This window comes from Lepisosteus oculatus, chromosome 21, assembly GCF_040954835.1.
Source record: "Lepisosteus oculatus isolate fLepOcu1 chromosome 21, fLepOcu1.hap2, whole genome shotgun sequence".
Classification (NCBI taxonomy): domain Eukaryota; kingdom Metazoa; phylum Chordata; class Actinopteri; order Semionotiformes; family Lepisosteidae; genus Lepisosteus; species Lepisosteus oculatus.
Genome location: NC_090716.1, coordinates 9,932,252 through 9,951,223, shown reverse-complemented (window position 1 = coordinate 9,951,223; position 18,972 = coordinate 9,932,252).

The following is an 18,972-nucleotide window of genomic DNA, read 5'->3' as shown; positions in this document are numbered from 1 at the left end:
TGTTAGATAGTTTCCTGTCTTGGAAGCAGTCCTGTGTCCTAGCCATCTGACATTTGCAGTAGAGTCTGGAGCTGTTCACTAGCTCTCTGGATTAATTTGAGCCTCTTTGCTTATATACAGTACATTGCAGCCTTCAAAATCCTGCAAAAGTATCACTCAATCTAGAGTTTCTGTTCAGTAAAGCCAATAACTACTGTAAGTGGCTTACATTGTGCATTAACTTAATAGTATGTTGTTCGGAAAATACCATTGAATTATTATTTGGAAAAGCCATATTTGAGCTTTCGTGATTTATTATATTATATATATATGTGGTTAAAGTAAGAACGATGAATTCTCTTTCACACTTTTCGTACAGACAACACTTTTTGGAAACAATACACAATCCTGTACCAGATCGAGACTCCAGTTTTCCTAAGCGCATTGCGTTTGTCAATTCATTAACTTTGTCAGGAACATTCTGGAATGGGGTCATGTGCTGGATGGAATGTCTCTGGCCGTGTTTGACTGCTGTCTCAGTCGAACCAAAAGGAAAGCCCAACTTCAGCGTCTGCGGGCATTTGACTGATCGACGGCAACGTTCCCGTCATACTCTTTGAACCACTTAACCTATAAAAAGTATGAAAGCCATAGCTATCTTTCTAATCAACCTTCTTTTTATGTTTCACTGTTTTTTTTTCCCTACCCCTTACATTTTCTCTTTTTTCATTGGTAATTGCAGCCCTTTTTCAAATCACTTCATTAATTAAATGGGATTGGAAAAGGTTCTGAGCTAATGGATTACACTAGGGCCTGGAAGCTCACGCCTGTTTACCAGAGGTCACATTTCATTTGCTGCCTATGTCAAGCCACTACCAGCCGGGCCTCAGAGGCAAGCCAATCAATGTCTTCGTGCTGTAGCCCTTGAATGAATCCATTAAAGTTATGCGGATGCATCCTGCCTGAAAAAAAAAAAGTCTCCTGATACCTCTGATAGAAATTAGCCATGAATTAGGAGAGAAGCTGGATCATTTTGGAAGAAAGCCAACCCAGAATTAATAGGCCATCAGAGCCTCCTGTGTGTTAAATCCCATTTGTTAGCAATGTTTTATGAAAGCTTTCCTCTGCTACACTTGTGCTGATGTGGGACTGAGCATTTCCACTACAAAACTCCAATCGTTAAATAAAGTTTTAGCTGGAAGGGAAGAGGTTAGAGTATCGTCTCAGGGCTAGGGAAACAATGTGGATGATGTATTTTAAAACCCCAATGCCTTATTCCTTGTCCAGAAGTAGTTCAGTTTTTGAAGATTGTCATGATGTGTCTTCATTACCTCCAATTCATGATGAAGAAAGGCAAAGAAAAGCTATGGGATCAGACGGTATATGACAAAGGGTTTAAAAAGCCCTAAAAAGCCTTAAGCCATCAAATCGATAGGTTTCAGACTTTCACATTTTCAGTAGCTTTTTTTTCTCATAAGGGATCAGTATTTATATAAGCACTCAAACTCTCATTACCACACAGGCTAATTATTAGATATAGACTTTGCTTGCAAAATAATTGATTTTGGCATTTGTGTATCAGTGTGGCAGCCAGATTCCTTTTTTTTTTCTTATATTTTAGGCTTTGCATAATTCATTGGAATGTTGCCCTTAATAATAAAGCCTATAGTGCTTTTCTGTGATGTTTTCCACACGTTATTTCCCATACAATTCATTTAGTTCTTTTAACTCCAGTTAACTGTGTTCATAAAATGACGTCATTATTGTGTGTCATGCATATGCATATTGTATATATTGTGGCACTTGAAAACCATGTTTTGAATAGGAAAAGCACAGGTTAAATGAAATATGGAAGAAATATGTATTTGCCTCACTCAAGCACTAATAACCTGTCAGTCAACTTTGCTTTTCAGTTGTTCCTAGAGCCATGGATGGATCTTGTTTAATAACAAATACTGGACAAAACCCAGCCCATCACAAGCAGGAATATAACAGCAAATAAACAAAGGCAAAATAACAACAAATTGTCACAGAATAGATACTGTAGATAAGCTTTAGTAATGTATTTGGAAGCACAGAAGAGTTATTGCAATTCAACCATTTAGTGTAAGAAAAACAGAAGTCCCGTTTACCCCCTAGATAGTTCCCTGAGGGTCAGAACCAAACCAGCCATGGGGAAGAACCAGCAGAATGAACACGATTGATGTCAACTTGCTATAATATTAACCACGCAAATAATTTCTTACTTGGCATTAACCTGATGCATACACTAAACACAAAATGCAAAATAAACAGCACAGGCTTGTTCTCGTATATTACACTACACCAAAAATATTTCTTATTCAGCCCTGGTGCAGTCATGGGCTGTAGTCAGGAGCAGGCAAAACAAGATGAAATAAAATTTCAAGCTGTTCTGGCATTCAAGGACAGCATTCCCTCACCGTAATAGCCTGTATCATCTGGACACTCCATGTGTAGCTCTCTTCATTGCTTTGGGCTTTTATTCTTGACAATAAGCTCTTTATCACTCCTGAACACAATTCATTTAAAACCACCGTCAAGAAGCAATCAAACCTTAAGTAAGAGGATTCAAAGTCAGTATGTTATTGTTAAGTAAAGTACTGTTGCTTAATTTCCATAATACACATTGAACAAGTGATGAAAGTAATAAAAAATGCTCGTAAATAGTTTATATTATTTCATCCTGTATGAAATGCACACATTATGCTTCGGTTGTTACATTATGCTTCAGTTTTTTCCCTCTCTCAACCATTTTAGAAGCTCCCTTCTCTCTCTGAAGAAGATGACACTATGTTTGGCTTTTCTTGTCTTTCATGTCCTGGACACCTATGATTTAGCAACTCTTGACATATCCATTACACAGTACAGATTGGCTACTCTGTTCTCTTTGTATCTTACCACCTATAGAAATGACATGTACTTTTTTTTTTGAATGCCCTCAATTCACGGGTGGTGCTTTTAGCAAGAAGTGGATTCTAATTTCAAGAGTCTTCCCCTACTATTAACTAGAGACTTCAAGTGCTACAGGGAAGACATAAATCTTGACAAGGTCTTTTTGAGGCTCATTTTAAAATGTAATTCAAGTCATTATATTTAACTGTATGTTATCTATTGTATGTGTGTGAATGTAGATTTAAATATACAAATATAGATACAGTGCTGTGCAAAGGTGTTTAAAGTTTGTGTATTCCTAGCATCCTAGTTCATTAATTGAAGGTCTTAATGACCACAAACTGCATTTAAATATTATATTAGTAAATGGAATAATAATAATAATAATAATAATAATAATAATAATAATAACAATAATAATAATAATAGTTGCTTACACTTATATAGCGCTTTTCTGGACACTCCACTCAAAGCGCTTTACAGGTAATGGGGACTCCCCTCCACCACCCGATGATGCGACGACAGCCATAGTGTGCCAGAAAGCTCCCCACACATCAGCTATCAGTGGGGAGGAGAGCAGAGTAATGAAGCCAATTCAAAGATGGGGATTATTAGGAGGCCATGATTGGTAAGGGCCAATGGGAAATTTGGCCAGGATGCCGGGGTTACACCCCTACTCTTTTTGAGAAGAGCCCTGGGATTTTTAATGACCACAGAGAGTCAGGACCTCAGTTTTATGTCTCATCCGAAGGACGGCGCCCTATTTACACTAAAGTGTTCCCGTCACTATACTGGGGCATTAGGACCCACATGGACCACAGGGTGAGCGCCCCCTGCTGGCCCCACTAACACCTCTTCCAGCAGCAACCTTTTTCCCAGGAGGTCTCCCCTCCAGGTACTGACCAGGCTCACACCTGCTAGCTTCAGTGGGCTGCCAGTTGTGAATTGCAGGGTGATATGGCTACTCAGCAAATAAGAATGTCTTGCACAGTACTACAGTATGCATGTTGACTTTATGGTGTTCCGAGTGCCCTATGTGTAGTGTAAGGCTGGAAATACGATTTTCAGCAGCCATATCACCCTGCGACTCACAACTGGCAACCCACTGAAGCCAAGCAGGTGTGAGCCTGGTCAGTACCTGGATAGGAGACCTCCTGGGAAAAACTAAGGTTGCTGCTGGAAGAGGTGTTAGTGGGACCAGCAGGGGGCGCTAACCCTGCAGCTCATGTGGGTCCTAATGCCCCAGTGTAGTGACGGGGACACTATACTGTAAACGGGCGCTGTCCTTCGGATGAGACGAGGTCCTGACTCTCTGTGGATTCATTAAAAATCCCAGGGTGTTTCTCGAAAAGAGTAGGGGTGTAACCCCTAATTTGGCATCCTGGCCAAATTTCCCATTGGCCTTTATCAATCAAGGCCTCCTAACAATCCCCCTCTATAAATTGGCTTAATTACTCTGCTCTCCTCCCCACTGATCGCTGATGTGTGGTGAGTGTTCTGGCGCAATATGGCTGCCGTCGCATCATCCAGGTGGGGCTGCACATTGGTGGTGGTGGAGGGGAGTCCCCATTACCTGTAAAGCGCTTTGAGTGGAGTGTCCAGAAAAGCGCTATATAAGTGTAAGCTATTATTATTATTATTATTATTATTATTATTATTATTATTATTTTAAGAACCATTATCCCAAATGTCATGTAAAATATTCCACAAGTGAATATAAGACTTTTCTGACAAACATTCCCATTTGGCTTTAAATCGATTAAGAAAAAGAACTATTGCTGTTGTGGTGGCTGCTGGTTGTTGAGGTCAAACACCATTTCACTGTATCTGAAATCGCTACAACCCAGAGTTTTGTAAATAGTGTTTTTGCCTCTGGATTTAATAAAGTAGCAAGTTTTATATGTTTTCATACAGGAGTAGTGTGGGTGTTAAAGGCCCAAATTGAGTAGCTGAGGTGTAACTTGTGAAAAGATGAAAATTTCTAAAATGTTTATTTTCATGAATTATGTGATTACATTTTATTTATACAGGACACATCACTCCTTTCTTAAATGACACTAGAAGAATAATAACTGATAGTACAACAACTAACAACTATAGATTAACAAATACATGTTGGCCACCTGAATGACTGAATGAACATTTATAAAGTAAAATTAATTTTTGAAAGTCTCTGCTTTCAGAAAAATAAGTAATAACTTGAATTGGTTTCAATATTCTTAAATAGATATGTAATATGCAGGACTTATGAATCCAAAGATGCTGCTCACTGTTTTCTAGGCATCAGTTTACCAAGACTTCTGCAAGTGTAAGTCCTCAGGGGGTTTCTAGTTTATTAGATGAGAAAAGGCAATACCTTTTCTTGCACAAGCAGACGTTAAACCTGGGATTTATTTCAATCTGCTTTATGCCCCAATATGGATTTGTTAAATGTTATAAAATTCAACTCACTCCTACACTTTGGTACAGACCCAAGAAAACAAAAAGAGAAACACATTTTGTCAAGCAGGTCTCTGTCTGTGCCTAAGAACCTCTTTACCCACAGGGCTATGGGTGTATGGAACAAACTGCGGAGCCTCATTGTGAAGCCAGTAACCCAGTTTTTTTCAAGAACGAGCTGGATGAGATCCTTGGATATATTAACTTCTAATTACCAAACAGACTAGGTGGGCCAAATGGTAGCTGGTCATTTTCACCTTTTTTATGTCTTGTGTCTTCTGTTTTTCCATCTCCAGCCCTTAAGAGAATGATTTAGGTCTCTTTTCAGTCCCCCAAGCAGGTCAGCTAGCCTTGCCTAACGTTTGACTGAAGGTAGTAGGTGCTCCCTGAGCAACTCCACTCTCCCAATTCCCAGCTATCTCTGCCATCAGTGAGCGTCCCAGCAAACGTTGGTTAAGTGGCATAGCTTGGATTTGAGTCTGCAATCTCTGGGCTATTGATTTCATCATGGGCTTCAAGAAGAAGTTTTTTTTTCTGCTCTGGGAGTCTTCTAGTTTGATGTGGTAAAATTGCACCAGACAAAGAATCACAGAGATTCCATTTCATACATTTTCCTCTGTGTCATTGAAAAGCAAGTGAGCAAACATCGGGCCAGATTAAATTAGGGTTATCTGGCTGTGATAACCATTATGAAGTATAGTCAACACAGCACAATAACTCTTGTTTTAATATAGGCCACAGTAATACCGCTAAGCCTCTGTAGTAGAGTATTTCTATTCCTATAATTTCAATTCATGTTATTCTCTCAGGGTTTTGGAGAGAATTCAAGGTCATATCAGGTTTTTGCTGATATATGGAGTTTGCGTCAACTTCTTTTTGCCATATTCTGCCTAAAAACACAGATGAACTAATTCTTCAATTGCATTTAATTTCTTTTTTTTGTAAAAAAGTTCCAAATAGCATTCTATTAAAATGGCCAAGATGAATATGGCCCATGGTATTGGAGTAATATTATGCTCATTCTCTTAGGGAGATTCTTGTTTCAAATACCAACTTCCTTATTGTCATGGGGATTAAGACTAATGCTTTAAAATTAACAAGCCCATAACGAAAGGGTATTAAGAGCAATTAGCATGGTAACAAATGGGTAATAACCTTTCATTTTCTCTGTTTTATGGTATTACCTGTAATCTGTGCTAAGCAAATGAAATTCCCCAGCGTTATGAATGAAAAAATGTACATTATTTAACATTACTTGGTAACGGTCTTTAATATTAATAATTCCTATTTATTCAGGACTTTGACTAATATAAAAGCATCTCAGGATTAATATTTGTACCTCTTTTTATCAGTGTTCTGCAAAATTGTCACAGGGGAGTTTCATTTTATTTCCTCTTGTTCTCAGATTCTTTGCAAAACACTCAGCAGCACCATGTGCTCTCTAGGTTAGAGAAGAAATACCAGCAGCTCCATACAGTGAAATCCTACATAATTATGTAAGTGGGGTTTATTTTACTACACTGTTTACTCTACTATACTGTGGGGCCTACTTAACTATACTGTTTTGGTTATAATAAGAACACAGCAAAGGCTACAATCAAGCAGAAGCCATTAGTTGCTCAAATAGTAGGACCATCTAAGGAGTCAGTTTCAACAAAGTGAGAGGACTCTGTTGCTCCAGACACCCACAAATCTGTTCCAAAAAGCACTAAAGATTACGTTAAGATTCACATTTGCAGTCTGATTTTTTTTTAAATACAGATTTGTTTTTTAAATACACCTCAAATAATGTCCATTTTCTAATCCTTATTTCCCAGTGGTCCCCTTACCATTTTCTTACTGACACTGTGCGTCCTAGTTAAACATATAGAACCAAAACTGCTGACTGTGTGTTATGTCTAAACACCAACATTAATGAAAATGTACCAAGGATTTAATAACTCTAGTAACTACATACTAAAGTAAATGAAGTATGATTTTTAAAAATACTTCTATTACCACTGCTGATTCTCCTACCACATCTGCTGCTGCTAATAATAATAACAGCATCACTTCAATCATGTTTTCTATAATTACATTGTTCCTATTTTTCCCATTTATGCTTAAATTACATTTAACATCATATACTGCGCTCCGCAAACAGGATTACTAGTACTTATCTTAAATGAAAGTGCGGTTTTCAACACAGTTTAATAAGGGGAAGTGGAAAATCCAGTCCATAGCAATAAAGCTGAAACTAATTCATTAAAATTGCTGCCTGTGTTGAGTATTTCAGTTCTGTTTCATATAGCTATTCTCGTCTCCAACATTGAAACAGAAAAATAAAATTAATCCACCCATACAAGCTCCAGCAACCCGAAATTTCAATGTCATAGTGGAGAGATCAGAGCGTTTTCAAAACAGCTGCATCAACACAAGTCTCTATCATTCCTGCAATGACTGTCAAAGCAGGCAACTTGAAAGTCAGGCTATATTTTAGCCCAAGCAGAGCTATAACTTGAAAGAAAAGAAAACCATCAAACTCTTACTTTCCTTGAACTCACTTTGAAACAGGCCAAGCAGAAGTGCCAGCCCTCCTTGCAAATCTAAAGTGGTCAGCAGTTTGAACAGCCTCTGTGTCTTGTGTTCCATTATGGAATAGAAACATAAAGCTGTTTGTTCTCCAAACACAATTAACAAGGTTTCTGCAGCACATCAATACTGCTATTTGCATAGTGTATTGATCTGGGGTCCTTATAATCACAAAATGTTAATTGCGCCAATTAATTCTCAATCTGTTTGTACCCTTGTCCACCTGCCTCAAGCACTGAAGGTTACGGAGAAAATGAACTGTTCTTTGATGGGGAATGGTTTATCCCACACTGTAGCACACTGTTGTTCAAGGGAATATCTATTATTATTATTATACAGTATGTCTTGTGTGTCAAAACTAATGAATTTATATAATTATATTTATCTTTTTTAATTAATCATCTGAATGTTTTAATATATGATTTCCTCTTTCTCTGCACATACTGTGTACAATCAGAATAAGCTCTTCAGACGATGACTAAGAAAAAAAAAGTTCCGTGCAAAGTTGCAGATGTATTCCCCCATACTTAGACACATAAAGACGTTTGCCTACAGTGGTACACAATCTTCCTTGTAAACAGAGATTTTCATTACTGTACTGTGTGGTCTGAGAGCACAGGGCACAGCCTCAGTGTGTTTATTTCCACTCTCGTTTTAAATGTGTCGCAGACGTCCTGAAGTGGCAGAACCAAGGCCGAGACAATAAAAACGGGGTATCATTCTGTCCTCTTTGGAGTTTATTCAGGGAAAGCAGTAGCGTCCAAATCTGCTGAACCCACTCTTGTTTTTTTTTCCTGACTAAAATGCTTGTTTATTCATCAGTTTTGGACGAGGTGCAACCAGTTTTGAGGCTTAATGCGAAATTTAACCACTTGGTGTGATGGATTGCAGGGCTTGAGATGTTTATGGATTGAGGTGCTTTTCCATTCTGTCTAAAGGCTAATAAGGTACTTAACTTCAGTCCTGAGTTCAGGGGTATTGCTCTTACTTTAGCAAACAAGTGGCAGAAAGAGCTTGTATATACACTACGGTTCATACATTACAGCTTTTATGAAGTTAGCAGGCTTCGCATCTCTAGTTGCTTTATGCTGTATCCTCTGGCAAAATATTTCAGTGTAATATTTCAGCTTTGTCCCTCATTTTACTCAAATCTCTGCAAAGGAACAATAAAAATAAAAACTAGTTTAGGAGTGGTAATTGTATTTTGTACTGCGTTTTTTTAGAAAGCAGTCAAAACAGGACTGTGCTGAAGTTGTAAGGTAATACCAATACAAAGAATTACATATAGATTTTGACTTAGTTATGACCTTTCACTTGCCAGATAATCGCTACATACATGGTAGCCAAGGAGCCAAACAAATCCCATGGGTTGTCAGCAGTATTAAGATGTTGGTATTGGACAGGTGGAAGAAGCCTGTGATTCAGCCTCTGTAGCCCCTCGGTTAGAGGCAGTATAACTGGGAGATCTTACAGAATGTGAAGCACTCAAGAAGGTAAAAGCATGCTTAACATCTATTGAATTTCATATCAGCATTGCTCCCACCCATGAAGAGAACAATCTGACTTTCCACCATTATGTGGTGTTTTGAGTACAGTGTCTAATATAAAACAACAATGTACAGTACAGGTGTGTAGTGGTACACTTACAGATCTATTTGCATAGATACTTTAAAAATGTGGACTGCTTTTATTTGTTGGTGGGCAACATAAGAGTTTCAGTGAAAATAACTGAAGGCATATTGGATGCATGCTGTCCCTGATACATGATAGGGCAATTTAACTGCACAAAAGATTTCAATATTTTTCAGGCAGTCTTTGTCGGCTGTGTCAGCCGGAGGTAATGTCCTCCAGACTGATCTCTGGATCTAAGTCTATGTCCTCTGGGATTCATCCTCTGGCGGTCAAGGTGCTTTTGATCTTTCTACCAAGTAGTCCTGTATATAAAGCTGAGGAAGACAAACATTCCCTAATAGACTTCCAACATCGCAGACACTCCAGCACTAAACATATTTCAGGCTTTTGTTCTGACACGTCTCAACTAGACCTGTGTGAATGGATGAATGGATGCAGATTGCAAGTTACTGACCCCATTGCTCTATATGTACTGTTTGTATTTATTTGTAGTTAATAATAGCAATGATAACAATATACCATGAGCATATACAGTATAGCAAAAGAAAATAAGGTCTCTCCCATGCTGCAGCCTTAATTGTCTCACCACTAAAACCCTGATATTAGTTCAGGAGGGATGCAATATGAACACTTCCTTCAAAACATGTCCCGTCTGGCCCTCCACTGCTTTTCCCATTGTGAGCCCACAATGCTGACAGCAGAGATAAGTCATCAGATTGAGGACTGATGCATCTCCCACTAGGAAAAAATGCCCAAGGCTGCTTGCAACTGAGCAGCAGAGTATGATAAAGGAACATCGACTGGCTTCAAATTCAACCCAAGCAGCTCTGAAATGGGTCTAGATTGGACAGGTAGAGAGGTTTCCCTCCAATATTGCTCACATTGCTTTTATATCAGACTGGACAGGCTGGTCTGAGATGATGCTGCTAGTCTCAGTCCTGCCACTGAGCTGTATTGCCTGAATCCAAACTGTTGATATTGTTTTTACTCTGGGCCACCCACAAACCATTAAATCACAGTGCACATTATGTTACAACTGGTGTTGTTCCATCTTGCAGTGGAGGTATCGAACATCATGGGATATTTTGAACTCTCATCTGTCTTGTAGAAAGGAATGGAAGTGGAAGATAAATAATTTGGGATGCCATGGTGAGATCAATATTAGAGAAGGGGGCACACATTCTACATATCACCATAGTGAACTCTCACAGTCCCAGGTTGTTGAAATATAGACATTAGATTCAGGCCAACACTGCGCCTACTGTACAATGAGTTTTCAGCACATTGTGCCCCAAGCAAGTTCACACTGTTTAGATATCCTATAAAGTTAAGGGATATGAAGATCTGCAGGGCTCTTGCCATACATTGTGCATATACATCTTTTAATCCCATAAATATGTATGATTTGAAATGTTATCCAACACTTTACAAGACTGTAAAATATGAAGCTGTGTCTGTCCCTGCCCAGCCCAGGTGGGTGTAAAGAAGGGATGGTCTCTGGGTGGTGGTCTGGGGTGTTCTGGTGGGGTTCATTCCTCCCGTCATTTAAGCCGTAGATCAAGCAGGTGAGATACTGTAACTGTCAGGGCATGTCAGCTAATCTGGGATCCTGATTACCGTGTCTCGGGGGACCACAAGGAAGATGCTCAAATATTGTCTTTGATCACTCATGTTGGGGGAGCAGCATGAATTCAAGTGTTGCCCCTCTGTCTTTCTAGGTGAGACAATTGATGTTGATCATAAAAGAAACACAAAATGTGTGATAGAAATTATACTTCAATACAGGTAAAGGTTGTACTGCAGCCTTCCTCCTGTTGTTAATTTGGCAGACAGCTGTCTTTTTCGTTCTTCTGGTTCTCAAAGCCTCTCACACAGGCTCTCAAAACGCTGAATTTATTTATACTTTCATTCGATTGACTGAATGTGCATGGGGATTACACTCCGAATAGCTGACTCACTTCACAGAGACAAAGTGAGACAGTTGTAAACGTACAAATCCAGAGGTTAAAGTTTAGGAGGTGTACAAGTCAGGGAATATAATTGATTTAATTAAATTGTATAATGAAACACAAACAGACTGGACAGACTGTGGGTTCGCTGTAATTTGCCAGTACCAGAATTGCTAGTAACTGCTTAGCAACAACATGAATTGATGCCTTCTTAGGAAAAGGAAAATAGCCAACAATGATCAACATATTACTTCGAAAATATTTATAGGAAACATTAATTCAGTGAGTATAAAGAGAGAAATACCCTAAAAGTCTCCATAAATATGCCTGCTAACAAGTAATTAATATACAGTACATGTATCAATGTGTCCCATCTTTTTGTCTTCTATTTGTATTAGCAGCACTGAGGTGACAAATGAATTACTGTATCCACGTGAAAGATAAAATTAAATCTAATACACCTGTGTAGTGCTAAAAAATGAAAGGAGTGAATGCTTTGAATTACATATTTAAAATGCTTAATTCCTCCATTATAAAAGCTATTTACATGAATTAGGGGAAATTAGCATTTTCAGACCACTTTTTGCTTTTGTGCGCTCGATCCATTAACATTTGAAAGTGTCTGCTTATCGGTACAAGAAAGCTCTGTGATCTGATTCGCACTGACCCTTGCATCTACATGGAAGTAGGCTGTTTTCGTTCTTCTGGTGCTAAAAAGAAACCGTCCTTGGACTTTATGATTAGGTTTAATTATATATCAAAAAAGCCTCTTTGACTATTCAATAAAAACAAAAGAGTGAAAGGTTAAAAAATATTGAGCCGATTTCAACCAGGCGGTGCTGTGCTTTCACATCCAGTCCTCGATAAAGCTGTAAATGTGCATTCCATTATATTAAAAGGGTGCATGCTGTTCATTACCGAAGCTCTCATCGCGGGGGCATATGAATGCCTAAACATTTGTATTGGTTTTAAAATTGAGATCCCAAAGGCAAAAAGTGCTCTGATAGAAATGGCAGCTTTGCAATCAGGAATAGCACATGCATACTGCTCCATTTGCACTATAGTGTGATAATGAGGCTGTTCCTCATAATTGATTTACCCAGTGGCTCTGTAATTTCTTCTAAACATGCAAAAAAACAACAACTTTCTTAGGCCAGTTCTCAATCATCAACATGTTTTAGGGGGAAGATAAATGCCAGGGCCAGTCCACATCTGATCTCTCTTTTAAATTAATTCTAATGAAGCTTAATAAAAACATACATATTCGAGGATTTTTTGAGCCAGATATTTATTGATGATAATTTGCGATTATGCTTTTTTATTCCAAGCTACTGCTATACAGTAGGTGGTATAATTTCTATTTAGAAATCAGGTGTTGTATTTGAACTCTTTTTGCTCTTAAATGCAGGAAAAACATAATGTAAATAGTTGTTTGTTAAACTGTCCCACATTTGCACAGCGAGAAATCCTCCAGTACAGGTGTATCCGCTTTCTCTTCATAGTGCCTTTCAGCTTGCTAAACCTTCCTTTTGAAAACTCAGCCCTTCAGCTGGGATTTAGGGACCGTAACAAACTGAGGTAATCAAATGGCCTGCTGTGGAATTCAGGAGACCAGAGGCAAAGAAGCAGAATGCTGTCTGTGCCTCAGAACAACTAAGTGAGTGGAGAAAAGCTGCCCATTACTAAAATTTGTTGAACTAAGAAAGCAAATCGCATTTTGTACATATTAACTTCACATTGCTGAACCAAAATTGGAACACAGATTGTAGACTACATACAAAAGGATACTATTTCAGAAAAGATAAAAGTATGGAAAATATACATTTTCTCAAATTGCTCAAATTTTTTTCAGGAACTACAGTAGGCCAACTTTTTGAAATTTTGAAATCTGAGCACAAGGTCGCTAAATATTTTATGTAAAGACATTCCGATTCCTGGTCAATTCTACGTAGTTTTTCCAAAAGCATTTGGTGGCATGCAGAGGTGTTTCTTCATAGGAAAAGATGGATAGAGTCACTGAACTGTTTTATATAACTGTTTGTCAGCACAGGACACTAAAACAATAAAATCCTGTTTTATAATTCCCAAGTTGGCAGCAAGGAAATGGGCAGAGAAAGGTTATTAGTCAGTACACAGGCTATCAGTAATTGCCCTGCAAAGCTTTAAACGTGGCTCTGGATCCAGAGCAGATGAAATCAAAAAACATATTCAAACAACTGTGTCGCAAAGCTCTGTAGCTTTGTTATTTTTATTTTAAAAATAACATTTAAAGAAAAGGATTAATGTTTCATTGATGGACTTCTATTTGAAAATGTACAAATCAGTCACAATTACTTTACCAAAAAAATGTAATTTGTTTTAGCCAGAAGATCACATTTTTAACATTCTCCTAAAAATACGAGACCCAGTGCTACAGCTATAGCACTATGGCGATTATTTCCTCCTTTTTAAAGATGATTTAAGGGTCAGTGATAGGGAGAAAATTCCCACTCCTAACTTTTCAACAACTGGCGACAGGGAACAGTCCTCCTGAGCTGAGCTGTAGAAAAGAGAAACCGCAGCAAAAATAGGAGAAGCTGCCAGAAAATCTGGTTTTGTTCGAAAGGGTCCACTTATCTAGGGTCCAAATATGGTTGGATCAGAGCCAAGCTGACTTAGCCCTCTTCTGTTTTAGTGGCATTTTAATTAGGAATGATAGCAGCATATGGTACTCACTGGTACTGAATAGTGCCATTAACACCCACAAACACCACTGCGGTTCAATTAAGGAAAGAGTTTTTGTATCAAGTCGTTTGTGGCTGCCCTTAGAATACAAACTCCCCATCCATCCATACACATCAAATGTTATCATTTATTTATATGAAAATAACACTCCATTCATACTTCTGCATTTCTACTTTTGAACTTGACCTCCAGACACAGGCAAATTAAAAGGAAAGTGCTCTGTTGTAATGCATTCAGCCAGATATAATTTGTCACCTTTTTATTTGAACTGGAAGCCTATTAAGAACAGATGGCATTATCAATTCTGACTGATTGCATATTTTTCTCATTTACACAGATTGCTTTATCGTGACTTGCCCAAGCTTAATATTAAAGCTCAATGGTTTTTACAACGTATTACTCTTTGTTTAAGCTAATATTTGAACCTCCTGCAAAGGATCCGATAAATCATCCGCAGTTGGTTCAATAATGTGCACTTTTTACTTTCTGATCAATTTTTAATTCAACAACTGTACATAAAACCTCATCCAGAGGTAATAGATTTAGACTCCAGGCTCTTTTTTTTTCAGGGTGAGCATGTGTTTTTAATCAGATCCATACATCTCCAAATGTACTTTATGCAATTGTTTTCCACAAAAAAAGCTGTTGCATGATTTTCTTACACCCTCACCAGAGTGCACACTTGTATGATAATACAGAGGGAACTTTAGTGACTTTACACCTGAGTTCCTCACACGTGTGATGGAAGGTTTGTGCCTTTATTCAATACAGTTCCTCCAGCTTTTTCTTGAAAAATATTAATTTCCACTGAGTTCTAATTTATTTTGCCAAAATAGCCACACATTTACTTATCCCAGGACATGGGGAAATTCAGAAACCCCCTTATAAGGGGCAAGGTATTTCTGACAGCTTTTACTTTTATACCGCAGTTCTTTCAATGTGCTGAGGCTTTATTCCTGAACTCTAAAGTAAAAATGCAGTTTCTCATTCCGATAAGGTAATTATATTTGCCATTTGCGCATCATTGTATGATGCTGCAGAGGGAGAAAAAAGAGTGCATTACAAAAATAAGATTTGAGTTTTTTTTCAATTATTTATATTGATTTTGGCTTCTCCCATTATTAGATGCCACTAATGTGTTATAACATAAGTCAGAAACGTGCCTACTGTGAGCTCAACCCCTGGAAATCCAGCCAATATTTCTGGGTTCACCAAAGGACAGAATGAAATGCCACTGGCTTGTAGGATTTCATAGATATTGTACTACGTTACAAGAAATCCTCCTACAATTACTTCATTCAGAAGAGTTGATGAAGTGGCAAAAGTTCCAATATACTGTAGGACTGCTTTTCCAGTAGCTTGTTGCACTACATCATATTCATCACAACTATTCACAACCTTAACAGTGAAACACTGCTGTTTATTTCCATATAATCTTCAGTTTAAAGCCCTTCACATTTTGATGATTAATTTGAAATCTTTTTATTCATATTTTATTGAAAATACAACTCATCTAGAAAATGTAAGTAGTTCATTAATAGACAATCATACTGCTGGTCTGAACAAAAAAGTTTAGATTTTTTTTACTCCTGTGGTCAATAATCATGATTGTGGTATTGATTAAATATAACTCATTTTGTCCAGTTATAATGAAATTTTAATGTTGACTTTCCCATACAATTATTTCATCCTAATAGTGTCAGCCTTGTTGACTTGTTTGATCTATGATGCATCAATAGAATTGATCATACCAAATCTGAACAATTCATGGGTGACTGACATTTAAGTGTTTTACAACACAAAATACTTGAAAGACTAAGGAGAGATCATATCTTTGCAGTGTCTAACCAAACACTCTAACAATAGTTCAGTAAATAAAATATAGTGTGCAATTGTGTTTGTGGTTGTGCTCATTTTAGTAAATAATGTAAAGGGCTATAGACAAAAAAAAAGCCAATCATTCAAACAATTAGTAAAAATTGAGTGCTATGTCAGCAATGTTTGTATTTTTAATATGCTGCTTTCTATCCATTTTTTCATACATATAGTACCAATAATTGTATATTTAGAAAAAAACAAACATCCACATTATTCTGTCCTTGATTGAACAAATGCTTTTTTAGTAGTTAAATAGTTTCCCCTTTGGATTTATTTAGCACTGAATAATGTTTTTAGTTTTCTTCCCTTGGTGGTTTGTTAGACTGAATCTTCAAAAACTGAAGGATATTCCAGCCTTAAAAAAACACCTCAAGTGCATGAATAGTGTTATAGATTGCAATTAAAATGTAACAACTGGAGGGGACCTATTTTAGAAACACCCGTGTAAATTGGGCTCTTTACAATGACCCACACAGATTACCATGATTATCACAAAGCAAAATTCAGACAAGCAGAAACAGTGCAGTGTACACCTGCAGCACGGTATAGAGTGCTGATTACTTAAAAATTTACTCGGGTATCTTTTATGTCAGTCGGACACAAAATTAGAGAGTAGCCTTAATAACAGGGTTACAGGACTGCTATCAGAGAATTGTTCCAATCGAAACTGGATTATCTTGCACACTGTGGAAGGTGATTTCAGACTGTTGTATGTTCCTGTACGTAATACATATTATTGGGACTGGCAAGGTGCTTGGTGTGTTTTCTCATTTCCTATTTATTCAACAAAGCTAGTGTTGCCAGGGCCAAACCTATTCTTAAAGTATTCTTGCAGCAGGCCAACATACATTTCTTTCCAGATCTCACCATTTGTTTGATTTCTGTCTTTCACAGCTCCAACCCAATTTCCATCTTTTCTCTTTCTAGATCCCCTTACCCATTCTTCCTTTCCCCTTACCCCATCTCCATTCCCTCGCACACCTGAAGAGGCTCCACAGACAGAACATGGTGTTTTGTCTTCTTTCCTTTTGTTTTTCAGCGCGGAATTCATCTCTGCACTGTACATTCATGGTACTATAGGGACTTTCATGTTACTGCCCTTTAATGTTACTGATTAGTGAGGCTGACACAAATTCTCCATCCTGCCAAACACTGGATAAAGTCAAATCTCCATGTTAGTCATTGTGGAGAATGACTTACCTGTAGTGATCACACTTTAAAATCTTGAAATAAAAAAGAATTTGTTTCCCCAAACAATTTTAATCTAAATACAGGAGATACTGAGGAAATCCCGCAGTAATGTAACTGCAAAAGTAAAAATGCATTAATTCACTTCAACCCACATGGCTAGAGGGATGACTGTCTGGTCATATGGACAAACCCACTTACAATGAACCTAAGGGAGCTCCAGTGGTAGTGCTGAGGGTGGTGGAAGGGTGTAAATATAATGAACATTGGGAAACAAATGTCTTGGGGCCTAAATTTATACCCTGAATGACAGGAACTGGGATCTGCCTCTCTCCTGAACTTTTGTGAGGAGCTCCAATTAAACTGTTTCTAACCCTGCTTGATTTACTTTGATGTGTTAGCCAAAACCGTTGAAATACATCGGTGCTCGTTCTGTGCGGACTACTTGAATGTCGTTCAAACTTGAGGTTCGGTTCCCAGAATGCTATTGAATCACACTTTGTAAAGCCTCCCATGAGAACTTGCAATTATTGCCAACCCCTTGCTCATTGTATCCCAGAAGTCTTTCATGTTGTACGCCTCTGTTATGAAAGTAGCAGCTTAATGGTGTTCTGTATTTCACCGTGTTGTAATAAATGTTTCAATTACAATGAAGGTGTTGGAAGCTATTTGCCTAAGATAGTGCAACTGATTAGGTTTTACACACTTCATTTCATTATCTTTATGCTTCCAAGCACTTCTGTGGTGTGGATAGCTCTGGCTATTGTGACTAACTGACCTCCCACTTTTTGTAATGTAACCTCTAAATGCATTGCTGAACTACAATATTAGTAAGCTGACAACAGCATTAAGTGCTTGAAATAAATTGATTCATACCAGTAGGAATGTGTCAAATGACCTTTACAAAGCTCATTACACACTGTGTACATCACACACTAAGAATGTTCTTGTTGTTTGGGGCTTTTTTTCTTCTTCTTCACTACAGCTGGTAATTAAAATCATTTCCATGTGTAAGGTAGTTTAAGTCTCTTCATGTGCTGTGTCAATGGGTCGATAAGTATTTGGAGCATACAGTAGATGCAGGTGATAAGAACTCCAGTCACACTGTGTTAAATAACGATTGTTAGGGTTCTTTCAAAAAAGCAGATTCAAGGGTGAAATTTTTGAGGAAACAAAAGCTATCCTTTTGAAAGTGAATTTTCTATGGCTGTAGATATTGTTACATTTGCAAGTAGACAGAAAAATGCTCCCCGAAAGGCGGGGAAAAATCCATTAGCACTTCTTAAATTTTTAAGAAGTTTTTGATAAAACTTCCTTTCCCTTTAAAATGTAAGTTTGTAATATAGTAGGCAGTAGGCTGAATGAGCTTTCAAGGGAAGGCCAAATTTTAATTTCTATTTGTTGTTTGATAGAAATTAGTAGTGCAGAGTAGTTGTTAGGACTCTGGACTTCTGACTAGACCATCATTGGGTGAAATCCTTGTTGGGATGTTGTTGTATCCTTGAGCTACTTCACTTAAAGTGCTCCAGTAAATGCCTTGTTGTATGAATTGGTACTTTCTAGGTTGTCATTGTGAGAATTAGTTCTCAACTGACTAATTGAGTTAAATAAAGATGAAAAAAGAACTGTGACTTTAAGAGGCCTATATATGGTGTTGATTAGTTTTACTGAGTGAGTATGCAGAGACCAATAAATTAAA